This window comes from Dermacentor variabilis, chromosome 6 (assembly GCF_050947875.1).
Source record: "Dermacentor variabilis isolate Ectoservices chromosome 6, ASM5094787v1, whole genome shotgun sequence".
Taxonomy (NCBI): Eukaryota; Metazoa; Arthropoda; class Arachnida; order Ixodida; family Ixodidae; genus Dermacentor; species Dermacentor variabilis.
Window position 1 is genome coordinate 29,932,603 of NC_134573.1, and position 13,134 is coordinate 29,945,736.

The 13,134-nt window shown below is 46.7% G+C and overlaps 1 protein-coding gene across 11 annotated transcripts in view; it reads left to right on the top strand.

Annotated features, from left to right (window-relative positions):
- Window positions 1-13,134, top strand: part of LOC142584113 (uncharacterized) — a 162,218-nt gene that overhangs the window by 26,106 nt on the left and 122,978 nt on the right. The gene's annotated exons all lie outside the window — the stretch shown is intronic.

Genomic DNA, 13,134 nt, shown 5'->3' on the forward strand with positions numbered 1-13,134 from the left:
GTCGTTGTCAAATTCTTTGTCACCTCTGTGTCGTGTGCTAAGCAGCTTCGCTGCTCATCGACCTTCACAGATTGGAAAGGTTCATCTTTTTTTTTATAAGAGTAGTCAACAATTCCATGCTGTGTGTACATATCTGAGTACCCTGTAATAGGCCACTGACAAATTATTTTTATGCAAGACAGACCACTATTTCTCATTGCAATAGGAAATATATAGACACTACAGGCGCATTTTTGCTGCCGGCGTCGCCGGGATAATCCGTTCAGATTCCAAGGGCGATGGCACCGTCGCCGCAAGTTGTACGTGCGAGTCAAGACGCGCGAGAGTAGCCGATGGCGGCGCAATCTGGCGCGCGCGCGAGAGAAAGGCATAGGGCAAGCTAGCCGTCTTTCGTCGGTCGGATGATGGCTGAGACGACGGTGGCGTTGTTCTCCGGCAGCAACTGCGTGTTTCGTGACCGCGCGCAAGGGGAACCGACGGTTGCGACTCAATATCGAGCGCGCATGGGAAGAAAACAGGATACAGCGCGGGAGGGAGGGGAGACGTTTTAGGCTGACAGCAACTGCGTACTTTGCATGGTCGCGCGCGCTCTATCTTGAAAGCGATCTGTGGACGGCTCATAGTGTAGTGCATGCTGCTCTCGCTGCTCAGTTTGCGGCGAAGCGATGGACAGAAAGAAGGTCGCTTCGCTCACGGCTGCGTTTTGGCAGCGAGTGTCCGCGCTCATCGAGTGCGACGCGTTCACGTTCGCCTATGCGCGCTGACACCATATTTGTTAATTTTGTTAGTAAGCGAATGTTTCTAAGTTTATGCAGCCGATAAAGCTATCCTTACTTCGTTTAGCTGCCTACTAATTCGCTATCGCAATCGGTGTTTTTCTTTCGGGCGAAAGTGCGACTTTCTTTTTTGTGGTAACTGCAGAATATTAGAGCGTGGCTAGACACAGGGTACCGTTACACATTGAAACAAACCGCGCTTGCCATGGGACAAAATGCACACGTACCCATACACACACAAAACACACGTATACAACACGTACACAACAGACACGCATGCCACACACGCACAACACTGTTGCGGCGCCAGGTTAACTTTAGAAGCCGGCTCCATATGGTAGCCTGGAGGAGGCTTCGGGTTGATGAAATCAGAAGCTCAAAAGTTCGGAAAACGATAACCAATAGATTTACTGGCTCTTTAACAAAGCTTCTTTACATCGTTTAATAGGAAGAACAGTAAAAAGTAGGCTTTAGCAACGAGCGTCTGAACAAGCATCGTTTAGATGGGCCAGACCAGCTTGTTTTCTCTCCGCACTGTCATTATAACACCTGTGCTCCAACACTCCCTCATGGCCGTAGCCAATCACATCCGGGTCACATGCAGCCAGGACGAAAGCGAATCGAGAAGCACAAACAACACTGTTACAAACGGAACATTGGACCGGCGGCCCGACCAGGTTTTAGTTAGCGCAAAGGCGGAGAGAGGGTCTGGCTGCGTGAACGGGAGAGGGGAACTTTTACTACCACCTGATCTTCGCTGCTTCTCAGTATGGGGCAGATCGTGGCGGCTTTCTTCCGGGAAGCGTTCATGAGCCCTTCGCGTTCTCTAGCCTCCGCCGGCCTGGCAACTCTTTCGTCCCTTTGTGTCGCTTCTTCTCTGACGAGGGGAGCTCGTTACGGGAAAATTAGCAGCGCCCAGCATCACTTGGGAACTGTCCGCCGACTGTCGTCCCAGCGTAGCTCTCACATTGTACTCTTGCGTGCGACGAACAGCATGTTGTATACTGCAGTCATAACAGCTTCCCCGCCCGCCAAAATACTCACGGAGGGTAGCATTCACCGCTGCTGCACGGAGGGACGACTTCATTATCTGCAGATCAATGCCAGAAGCTTTCCGTCGGTTGCCACATTGTCTGGTATTTCGCCTACCACATTCTTTGAGCTTTCTCTGAAACTCAAACACGTGCGTAAGCAAGCAATCAGCCCCCTCTTAAAAAACCAGGTCAAAAGATGGATGGCGATCAACCCTTGTTTAGTAGCTGTTGGCTAAATGCGCACACTCTAAACTCTCTGGACTCACTTATGCTGATGAACCAGACGTGCTAGGTTGTACATCTACACTCAATTCAATTCAGTTTATTTTTCATTCATAATAATTTGTACACAGGAACTGTTGGGCCTGTAGCCAAAGGCTAGTGTAGGCCCATAGTCATATATGTAATAGCAGCTACAATGTCATGCGCATATCTAGTTTTTAACGATACAACCTAATACAGTTAGGTGGATACATACAATTAAAACCATTAAAAAGAAAAACAGTGCATATCAATCAATGGTAATAAAACAGAACTGTCAGGAGAATACATGCACGTACGTGGCATGTTATACGCATGGCATGTTAAATAGCATATTATACGTAGAAGTAACATATTTGCAAGGGTCTGTGCTGAAGTGTTTAGGCTTTCTGAATAGATCCATGAGGAATAATCTTGTACAGTATGAAACAAGTGGAGAACCAGACTGACAAAAAAGCACGTACTTTTTGATAGGTATAGCATTTTAACAGCAGACACGAAATTGTTGGCCATTTTTACCTCAAGAGGTACTGTGTTCCAAATTTTAGCACCGCGAAACTTAAGTAGTCGTTGGCCATACGTGTTACGATTGGTAGGTTGAAATTTACATTTGTTGCACCCCTGGTATTGCGATTAGGTGTAATAAACAGGCTTGGTGATAATGAGTGATTCCCACGTAAAATATTGTTAATCAAAATGGATGGATGGATGCAAAACTTTAATAAGGTCCTGAGGTACGCGACTCAGCGCGCTGCGGGCCGCTCCCACGTTGGGACAGTCAGGCCTTGCCCGACCGCCGCATCGTGGGCCCTCTGGACAGCCCATAGTTGCGCCCCGGCATCGGGGCTCTTGATAGCGGAGAGCCACTTGTCCACATTGATTTGTTCCGTGCCTCGTAACGAGGGGCAACGCCAGAGCATATGGTCTAGGCTAGCGATGTCATTGCAGTGCCTGCAAGAACTAGTGGCATAGGTGTCGGGATAAATTTTGTGGAATAAAGCCGGGTTGGGATATGAACCTGTTTGCAATAATCTGAGGGTCAATGCCTGCGCTCTATTTAACTTCTTGTGGGGAAGGGGAAAGTCTCTCCTGCCGAGATAAAAGTGCTGCGCAATTTCGTTGTATGTGGTCGGTTGATCTCTATTCTCCACCACTGCGGGTCGGCGTTGGAGTTCTCCATGGTCGCGGAAAGCGAGACCTCGCGCCTTGGAGTGGGCCAGCTCGTTGAGGTTTGTGGGGCCTCCCATGATGGATCCCATGTGAGCGGGGAACCACGTGAGAGTGTGGGTGGCGATGCTTTTGCCTTCGAGGATGCGACAGGCTTCCTTACACACGGCGCCAACGCTGAAGGCGCGGATGGCTGCCCTGGAGTCGCTAAAGATATTGGCATGTCCGTCGTCCAGGAGGGCCAAGGCAATGGCCACTTGCTCGGCCGCATGCGACGACGTGCTTCGTACCGAAGCGGCGTTAACGGTCGAACCTCTGTGGTTGATTGAAACTACCGTGAAATTGTTGCTGTTTGCATACTGGGCCGCGTCAACGAAGCAGCTGCCGCCAGGGAGTTCGGTTGCGCGGCGTAGGAGCGCTACCGCTCTGGCCTTCCTTCTTTCCACGTTGCGCTGGGGATGCATATTGCGCGGGGCGGGCGATATGATGATGTTATCTCTCTGCTCTTTCGGAAGGCCCTGGTAGGCATCTTCGACAGTGGCCGGGGGGACGCCCATCTCAGTTAGGAGTCGTCTGCCCGCCCTGGTGCCCGAGAGCCTGAGAATCTGTGCCCTTTCTTGTGCTTCTGCAATCTCTTCCAGGGTATTATGAATACCCAACTGCAGGAGTCGGTCGGTGCGTGTGTAGTTGGGTAGTCCGAGCGCGCTCTTGATCCCCCTCCTTATCATGGCATTTAGCTTGTCTCGCTCGGCCCTCTTCCAGACGTGCATGGCCGCTACGTACGTAAAATGGCACAACAGGAAAGCGTGGACTAGCCTTAACAGATTCTCTTCGCTCAGGCCTCTCCTTCTGTTAGCTACCCGCCTGATTAGACCGATGACGCTGTCCGTCTTTTTTGCTAGTTTTTGAATGGTGATGTTATTCGAGCCCGCCCCTTCGAGTGTCATTCCCAAGATTCGAATGGACGCGACTTTGGGAATGGGATCTCCGCAATTGGTGTAGAGATTAATGTCAATTTCAGAGGGGGGTTTCCAGTTCTGTGGCTTGCGGCCCTTTCTACTTGGGCTGTAGAGTAGGAGCTCCGATTTCTTCGGGGAGCACCGGAGTCCCGTGTCGGTTAGAAAACGCTCTGTAGTGTCGACAGCTTCTTGGAGAGCGGCTTCGACTTGACCGTCACTGCCACCCGCGCACCAGACAGTGATGTCGTCCGCGTAGATCGTGTGACCGATGCCCTGGACCTTGCCTAGATACCTTGAGAGGTCGACCATTGCGATGTTGAAGAGGAGTGGTGAGATGACTGACCCCTGGGGGGTGCCTCTTCTGCTCAGCTCCATTTTCTCCGATTTTCTCCATTCTCCGTTGAGAATGCTTCTGTCCAGGTCGGCCTGGCTCTCCGACACATCAATTTGACGTATGACACCCTTACAGGTGGCGTGCGGCGCGGCTTCGTAAGTGCTGAGTTCGTACTGTTTCATTCCCAGGGTGATGCAATTCATTTTTAGATAAGCATCTGCGTTATCGCGAGACGCGGTGCTGAGGACGATAATATTTTGTGTTGCGTTGGGGCAGACGATGTCATGGCTAGCTTGCTCGGACGTGAGTCCTGCCGCGGCGGCAACGGCCCGACCAAGCCGAGCGGAGCCCGTTTTCTGAACATCCAGACCACCCCTGGGGCGGGCGATAATCTTCCAGTGTTCCTTCGGGAGCTGAGGCATTCGCGACGACTTGATGATCTTGTGCTTTAGGCTAGTGGGCTTCCTGCTGCCATTGAGACGCGCGCGGTGCCCCTCGCTGCTTGCCGCTTCACGGGTGCTGTCGCGACGAGAGACGCGCAGGGCGTTTTTCTTGACAGCGGCGGAGCGCCAGCCGTGCTCCGCACCAAATTCTTCCGGCGGAAGATCGTCTCCATCCATTACAACAACCATTCCCTCTGCCATGACGAGGCGGGACTAACCCTGCCCGGCGAGCGCTGGTTAGGCCTTGCCGTCAGACTGAGGGGAGCGCGGCGTCACGGAAGCGAAGCAGCTCGAAAAACCAACGAAAAGGCCACCCACCGTAGAAAAGTTGGTATCCGTGGGTTCCTCTTTTCCTTATGCATCCGGTGGTGCAGAAAGCATAGAGATTGAGATGAATTTTCAACGAAAATATCGAAGAAAGCAGGAGCCGGTGTGGGTACGACCGTACTACTCGGCGTCTTCTTCTTCCTCGTTAATCAAAATGGCAACTTTCATTTCGCATGCCAGAGATAATGGTAATATACCGAGACGACAGAACAGCATGTCAGTATTATCCTGTGGGCTTGTGTATGTCATAATGCGCAAGGCCCTTTTCTGTAACCGATGTATGTTTATATGTGCTAGACCATGATTCAGAACAGTATCTAATGTGACAGTGAAATATGGAAAAGTAAACAACTTTAAGTACGCTAAGGTCAAGATATTCCCTGCATTTTATTAATAAATAGCAAGCCGAAGCTAATTTCGCGCATATACTAGATATATGTGGTTTCCAGTTCAAGTTGCAGTCCAATAATACCCCTAAATATTTTATTTGGTCGAGCTGTTCTATTGTTCCACCTAGAAGGTGAATTTGCATGCCAATTGTATCACCCCTGGAATAACGGGAGCTGAATACTATGTATTTTGTATTTATTACATGCAAACCAAGTTGATATGTTGGATAACTCGCTGTTTATAGTGTTCTGCAATACGCCAGGAGATTTACCCGAAAATAATAGTGTGGTATCGTCAGCGTACATGATACATTTTGATGACTTTAGTATTCTTGGGAGGTCATTTACATATAGTGAGAACAGTATGGGCCCCAAAACTGATCCTTGCGGAACTCCTGTGACTATAGTAGTATACTGGGAAACAAAGGAGCCAAATTTTACATATTGTTTTCGACCATTTAGGTAGCTTGAAAAGAGGTCCATTGTAACTTCGCTAAAACCATAAGTTCGTAATTTCTTTAGAAGTATGTAATGACAGACCGTGTCAAATGCTTTTCTTAAATCTAAAAATATTCCTACGGCAATCTTGTTTTTGTGTAGAGCTGTGTATATGCTCTGGGTTAGTTCTAACACTGCTGATGACGTTGATCGATTGGCTCTAAATCCATGTTGGGAATCTGTTAGAAGCTTGTTTTCGTTTAGGCAGTGCTTCAGTTGAGCTGCGATGACTTTTTCAAATACAGTATTTATTATGCTTAGCACAGAGATAGGCCGATAGCTTCCAGGGTCATTGACGTCACCATCTTTATATATAGGAGAAACTTGCGATCTTTAAGATGTCAGAGTATGTGCCTCGGCTTATACAGTTATTAATTATTTTAGTGAGTACTGGCACAAGAATATCCATATTGTCTTTCAATGCTTTTACGGTAATGCCATCGTGGCCAGTAGCTTTGTAGCAAGGCATGCCTGATATTATTGAGGTTATGGTATGCTCGTCCACTTGATCCAAGGAAAAACATGCATGGATGATGGGGCAATCGACGTTGCTTTCAGTAACTGGAATACGCTCCGCTAGCTTTGCGCCAATGCCAGTGAAGTACGCATTAAAAGTGTCGGCGCACTTGGCATCGACATGTTCAGGAGTGATCGGTTTTTTATTTGGGTAATCAATTACTGCTTTTATAATTTCCCACATTTTTTTGGTATTGCCTTGTGCTTGTTTTATTAAGAATGCGTTGTATTCTTTTTTCCGCCTCCGGATAACAGCTACTATGTGGTTACGAGATATTCGATAATTTTGCAAATAATAGGTGTTATCTCTATGTTTTTTTTTTTCATTTTTGGTACCACAAGTCCTTTTCTTTTATTGCTGTAAGTATGGTGTTATTCATCCACGGGCACAAAGGTTCCTCGTATTTGTTTTGTTTATATGTGGTACACTGAGATATCATGTGGGCTAATGCATTTGCAAAGTTTGCGCATTCGATATGAGCGTCACTGCTAAATTCATCTTGAAATTCCTTTTCCTTAATTTTTTGCCGCATTATTTTGTAATTGATCCTGCGATTTGCCAAGATGGTCTTTTTTGAAATGGTATTATTTGCACTTTGTAATAACACAAAAATAGGGCAGTGGTCAGTGAAACTCGTATCGTATACGCCAGAATGTATGTTATCACTGTTACATAATACATGGTCTATAGTTGTGGATGCACTTGGTGATAATCTAGTAGGTTCTTGGATTGTATTCTTAAAGTTGTATGACTCCAGTAGGTGCGTGTATTCACAATTGGTGTCCTTGCTGATATCAATGTTAAAGTCGCCAACAATAGTGATGGTACCATAGCTCTTACTGCTTAGGGTGGAAAGGATAGATTCCAACGATTGATAAAAAACGGGTAGACACGAGTTTGGTGGCCGGTATATTGTGCCAACAACTATGCGTGAATCTAAAAGAACAAAGAGAGATTCAACCGTACTGTTACTAATCTCAGTATCGGTGATTATCCTAAAGGGTACCGTCTGCTTGATTAGTAGAGCTACTCCACCACCGCGCGATACTGCATTCCTGGGATTGCTTACAAGACTGTATCCCGGAATGGAGATGTGCTCACCTTCTTTTAACCAAGTTTCCGTAAAGCCAATTACATCAAATGTAAAATTATGCTGTGCCGAAAAGGAACACAATGTGTCTTTGTTTCTACGAAAACTGCGAATGTTACAGTGAAGTATCGATATACCCTGGGTTTTGTGGAATTCCTGTTCAACATCACGGATTGAGAACGCCATGATTGGTGTGGCAAACAAGACTCAGCTCTAGAGGCTCTAAACTACCTTTTTCAGGTCGTCTTCAGAAATGATGTGCAGTACACGAGAATTCTCGCTTTTCCGCATTAGAATTTTGGCCTGCGATGCCCATACATACTTCCAATTTTTCGCTCTACTCGCTTGGCGAGCTTTTGCGAGAAGAATCTTATTCTCTTGGCAGCGGTGTTCATTAATGAATATGGGCTCATTCTTTTGGAAGCTAAGGGCCGACGTAGACAACCTCTCTTTCTTGGCATTCTTTATCATTTTGTCCCGGACTGCAATGGAGGTAAACCTTACCAAAATGTTCTGTTGAGCCTTGTTTTTGGTCGGAACGCGATTCACTACATCGATATCTTCGGTACGAAGTCCCATCTTCAAGCAAGTCGCTATGTTTTGCATCATGTCTGGCAGCGATTCGTCTGCCGACACAGGAACATTTCTTATTTCCAAGTTGTTCCGACGACTGTATTGCTTGAGCTCGATTATTTCCTGTCGCATTTCTCTCACTTCCCCCTGCAACTGGCGCACATCGCCAATAATGCTAGCCTGCTGGTGTTTCACTTCTGATAGTTCACGGTGCACGTTGTGCACGTCAGTCCTTAGTTGCTCAAATGTCCTATTCATGACATCCATGGTTGTCTTGATGTCCTGAATGTCCCTCTGGGACTGTTTGTTGTCTGCTACTAAGCTTTTTATGTCAACTCTGATGCTTGTTGTGATACTTTCTAGCTTTGAGGTTATGTCAAGCAAGACTTTCACAAACAAATAAAACTGAAGTATCAATTTTGAGTAATGGTGAAGAACAATCGCAGTCCGCTTAGAGAGAGCGACTCGGTGCATCCGCGGTTCCACTTAATTTGCCCTTCTTGTACTTTATGTCGGAATTATATTGCTTTAGAATGAGGTTCGAACACAGGAGGCGACTGTTCTTTGATGTGGTGGTGCGCAGCCAGGCCAGGGTACAATGTTCCGCCTCTACGATGAGTTTGGCGCTCCCGAGATATCATTGCAATTTCTGAATGGCCCACATAATACAAACACATTCTTTTTCCTACACGCAGTATGCAATCTCAAGCTCAGTTCCGGCTCAAATAGAGCACGGGATATTCGTTACCGTTGTCATCCCTCTGCCAGGTAACGACACCTAGTCCTCGATCACTACCATCACATTGGACCGTGAATTCTTCGTCAAAATCTGGAGCTCGCAATACGGGACGGCTACACTCTAAAAAAAAATACACGCTTATCTAAGCGTGCGTTTGCAGTTCTTCACACGCTTACTCTAAGCGTGATATTTCTCCACGCTTACCGATCACGCCTGCTAGGAGTGATCCACAACATTTCTTCACGCTCGGCAAATGTGATAAGGACCCCAGTTTCTAGGCTTATTATGACATGACCAATCTCCTCGCTTAGAGATGGTTCCAGAGGGGGCAAGAGGAATGGAGTGAGGAGCTTGCTCTATCCCCCCTCGCCCTTTCTCTTATTGCGCTGGAAGCAACGAAGAAGCACCGGCCCTGGTCGGCTTGGGTGCTTGTGTCGCTTCTCTGCAGCGAACATTGCTCGCCAAGCTCTCCGCGGTGCTCTTTAACTTCTGCTTCGACGACGCAGATTGTGACGAACCAAGACTCTATGGCAGTGGCACCATGCCGGCGAAGCAAAAGTTGAGTATGCTGCAGAGATTGCGCAAGACACTCCCGCCGGTGACACTGAAACCAATCCACTAAGAACGGGCTTGGCAAAGCCTTGGCACATTCAAAGACGCCACAGCATGTAAAGCGTAAACAAGCCGCTCTTTATCTACTCGCACAAAAGGACGAATGTCTTCTCAATCATGCTCTACGGCGCCGCACGCTCAAAGATAGCAAGCCGTGTGTAGGGCAGGGACGTTCGGACTGAATTTCCCGCAATAAAATCATCATGTTATCGCACTCTTTCTCCGATTGTTTGCCCAAACTACGTGATCCAATTCTTTTTCACTGGCCTTCTCTCTAACAAAGACCAATATTCTAGGCAGAGGAAAGAGTATAACGCAGATATTTCTTCCTGGGGTAAGTGTTTTATTCATGTAATTCATTCCCAGAAAATATGATACAATAAAGCATTGATGCTTAAAAACAAACATTTCAGAGTTGAAGCGTTTTCCGATCGCTGAGAAAGCGTAAGTCCCTATATGAGTTTGATTTAAATGCGCAACGCAGTGAACAAATCCTTTAATCGTGTTTGCGCCCAGGATATGTCTTTGCTTGCTCTCGGCTTTAAGTTGGCTGCACAAAAATTGGCCATATGCCGCCGATATGTTACATATTACATGACATAAAGGCTTAGGCACATCACTAATGCCTTTTCTAGGGAGGTGTCATCACACAAAAAAAAACATCACACACACATGACACATCACTGCTTTAACACTGACTGCACTTCTTACATTTCTCCTACTGACTGCTCTTAACATGTTGCAGTGATGTCACGTACCGCGCAAGAGTGACAAACTGTAACCAACGATGTGTGTGCCGTGTTATGTGCTCTCTATCTCTTCTCCCCGTCTTTCATCCCCCCCATCCCGCTCCCATGTGTAGGGTAGCAAACCGGTTAAGCTAAACTGGTTAACCTCCCTACCTTCCTTCTCCACTTTTTCCTTCCTTCCTTCCTTGCGGTTTAAAAGTTTTTATAAGTAGGCGATAGAGGAAAAATGGTGAAATCACCGCAATAATGGGAGCATGAATTCTACGCCTGGGTCACAAGCACGCTTCTAAGGCGACTTATGAAAGCTCAGAAAATTGCAGTATTTTCTATAAGATCAGAAAGAACTTTTCCGATGTCTGGCCATTTTCATAAATCCTACATCCAAAAATTTATTCTTTTTCAAATTTGACGTGAAAAATTAAGAACGACGTGCAAAACGCATTAGGTGAGACGCATAGCTGTAACTGATTTTATTCCATCATGCTCTTCATAAAAATACAGTTTAAAAATTCTAACACAACTGGCAACACTTTCGATAAAACCTTTTGATACCTAAGGGGAAAGAATGAGCTTGCAAAACGTGGTTGCGCTGAATTTTCAACCCACTGTAGATGCAAATTTCGACAAGAATAACATCCTACGTGCAATTATCACACGTGAACTCTGACTGGGGTCATAGGTGGGTTTGTAGCTGGAAATCGAGAGCTGCAACGGGCAGAGTTTATTCAGGTTCATTGAACACAGTCAAACTTCCTCTATTTACAGCCCAAAATGTAAAATCTGCGAAACTACGCTATATAGATACCCTAATTCAGAGGGCAATTGAGGTTGCAAATTAAGTAGCACGTGTGGTTAGAACCCCGCAGGCGGTGCTTCCAAGATTCTGGTTACTGTCAGCCGACAAATAGCTCACAAAATTATGAATTTTCACTTTATAGGCACCAATATACTATGAGCCTCACACGTGGCAACCACACGGCATGCGTGGCATACCACTTTGATGCGCCATCAGCAGAGTTGTAAATCATCAGAAGAAGCACGGGGCAAAATGTAGAGTAGCAACACCCAGCTCACCGCCCTTGCCGGAGGAGAAATGGCAGCGGGCACACAGATAATGATGAGCTAGCGAATATAAAATAAAAACAACAAAAACCGTGGAAATTTGGTACTTCAGCACAATAAACTGAACCATTCAGAGGAATTCAACAGCCCGTGGTAAAATCTTTTAAAAAAGCACGAGGCGGACTGTTCTCTATTTCGATCAACGCTACTGCATGCGTAAACGGTTTTCGCTTTCCAATAAATGTACCATTACGGAAAACTTTGTACCAGACATCATACGACCACATACTGGACATCATGACAAATTGGCAATTAGCCGCTATTTAATAAAAGTGAACCATAACTAACGTTCTTACCTGTATATTTTAATCGTCCATGAATAGCAGGTGAGGGACCGCAACATATCCATTTTCCATATGGAAATGCGGCTCTGGAGCCGTAAGCACGCGCTGGATTCCCTCTCGTAAACTCTCATAAACTCGGCACAGTGCACAATGTATGCATAAACCACCCGAGTTGTACGCCATGAACGTCTGTAGAAGTTAGCATAGCGATACAAACCAAATCTAACGATTAGACCAGGAGCTCTGTGCTGCAATGAACTAACGTCACACGTGGCAGTCTGCCGGAAAATCCACACCAAAATCGCCCCTCCCCCCGATCGCAGCCTTGAAAACACCAAAGTCTCCTTCAGCCTCCCCAAGAAAATTTCCGCATACAACGCGGGGCAGTGAGAAGACGCAGAACGTTGTTCTCCCTCGCCCACGCTTCGCGCAGATCACGTGAAATATCACTACCCCGTATTTGGATTTTATAAGCGTGATGAAGAGTTCCCGCGCGCGCGCTCCGCGGGACTTTAAGCGTATGATTTGCGGTTCTCACGCATATGCGGCTCGGTCATGCTCGCACAAGACAACCGTGGCAGGCAGCCTTGCCCTCACGCTTACATGAAGGAATCTCAAGCTTATTTTCGTCGACGCGGTGTGTGAAACGTTATGCGCGCCTCATTTACATGAATGTCTCGCATAAGCTTACAGTTTCGCGTGAGATTAAGCGTGGAATTTTTTAGACTGCAGTCGATACAGCCTTCAGGCTTAAGGATGCAGCTTCCTTCTTTTCATTCCAGACTACGTTTGTGGGTTCTGTCTCGCGAAGACCGTTGGTCAGGGGGCTTGCCAAGGTTGAAAAATCCCGGATAATTATAAATCCAGATAATACCCAATGAGCCCCACAAATGCCCGAAAGTCCGTCTTAGTTTTCAGTAGTGGATATTCTGCTACCGCTGATATTTTAGCCTCACTAAGTTTACCAAAACCTTCACCTGAGTGATGTGGTGACCTAGGTAGGCCATGGTCGCCCATGCAAGACAACATTTGAGAAGTGTGGCCTTTAAGGTGAGCACAGCTTGACGCAAATAGCTGAGCTCCGCTCTAAGATGCAGCAAATGGTCTGACCATGAATGAGAAAAGATTGTGATGTCATCTAAAAAAAGCAGGGCAAATGGTTCATCACCCTTTATAACCCTGTCCTTGAAGCGTGAAAAACGAAAGGGAGCATTTTTGAGTCCGCAGCTCACCATTGTCGGTTCATAGCTGGCGACAATA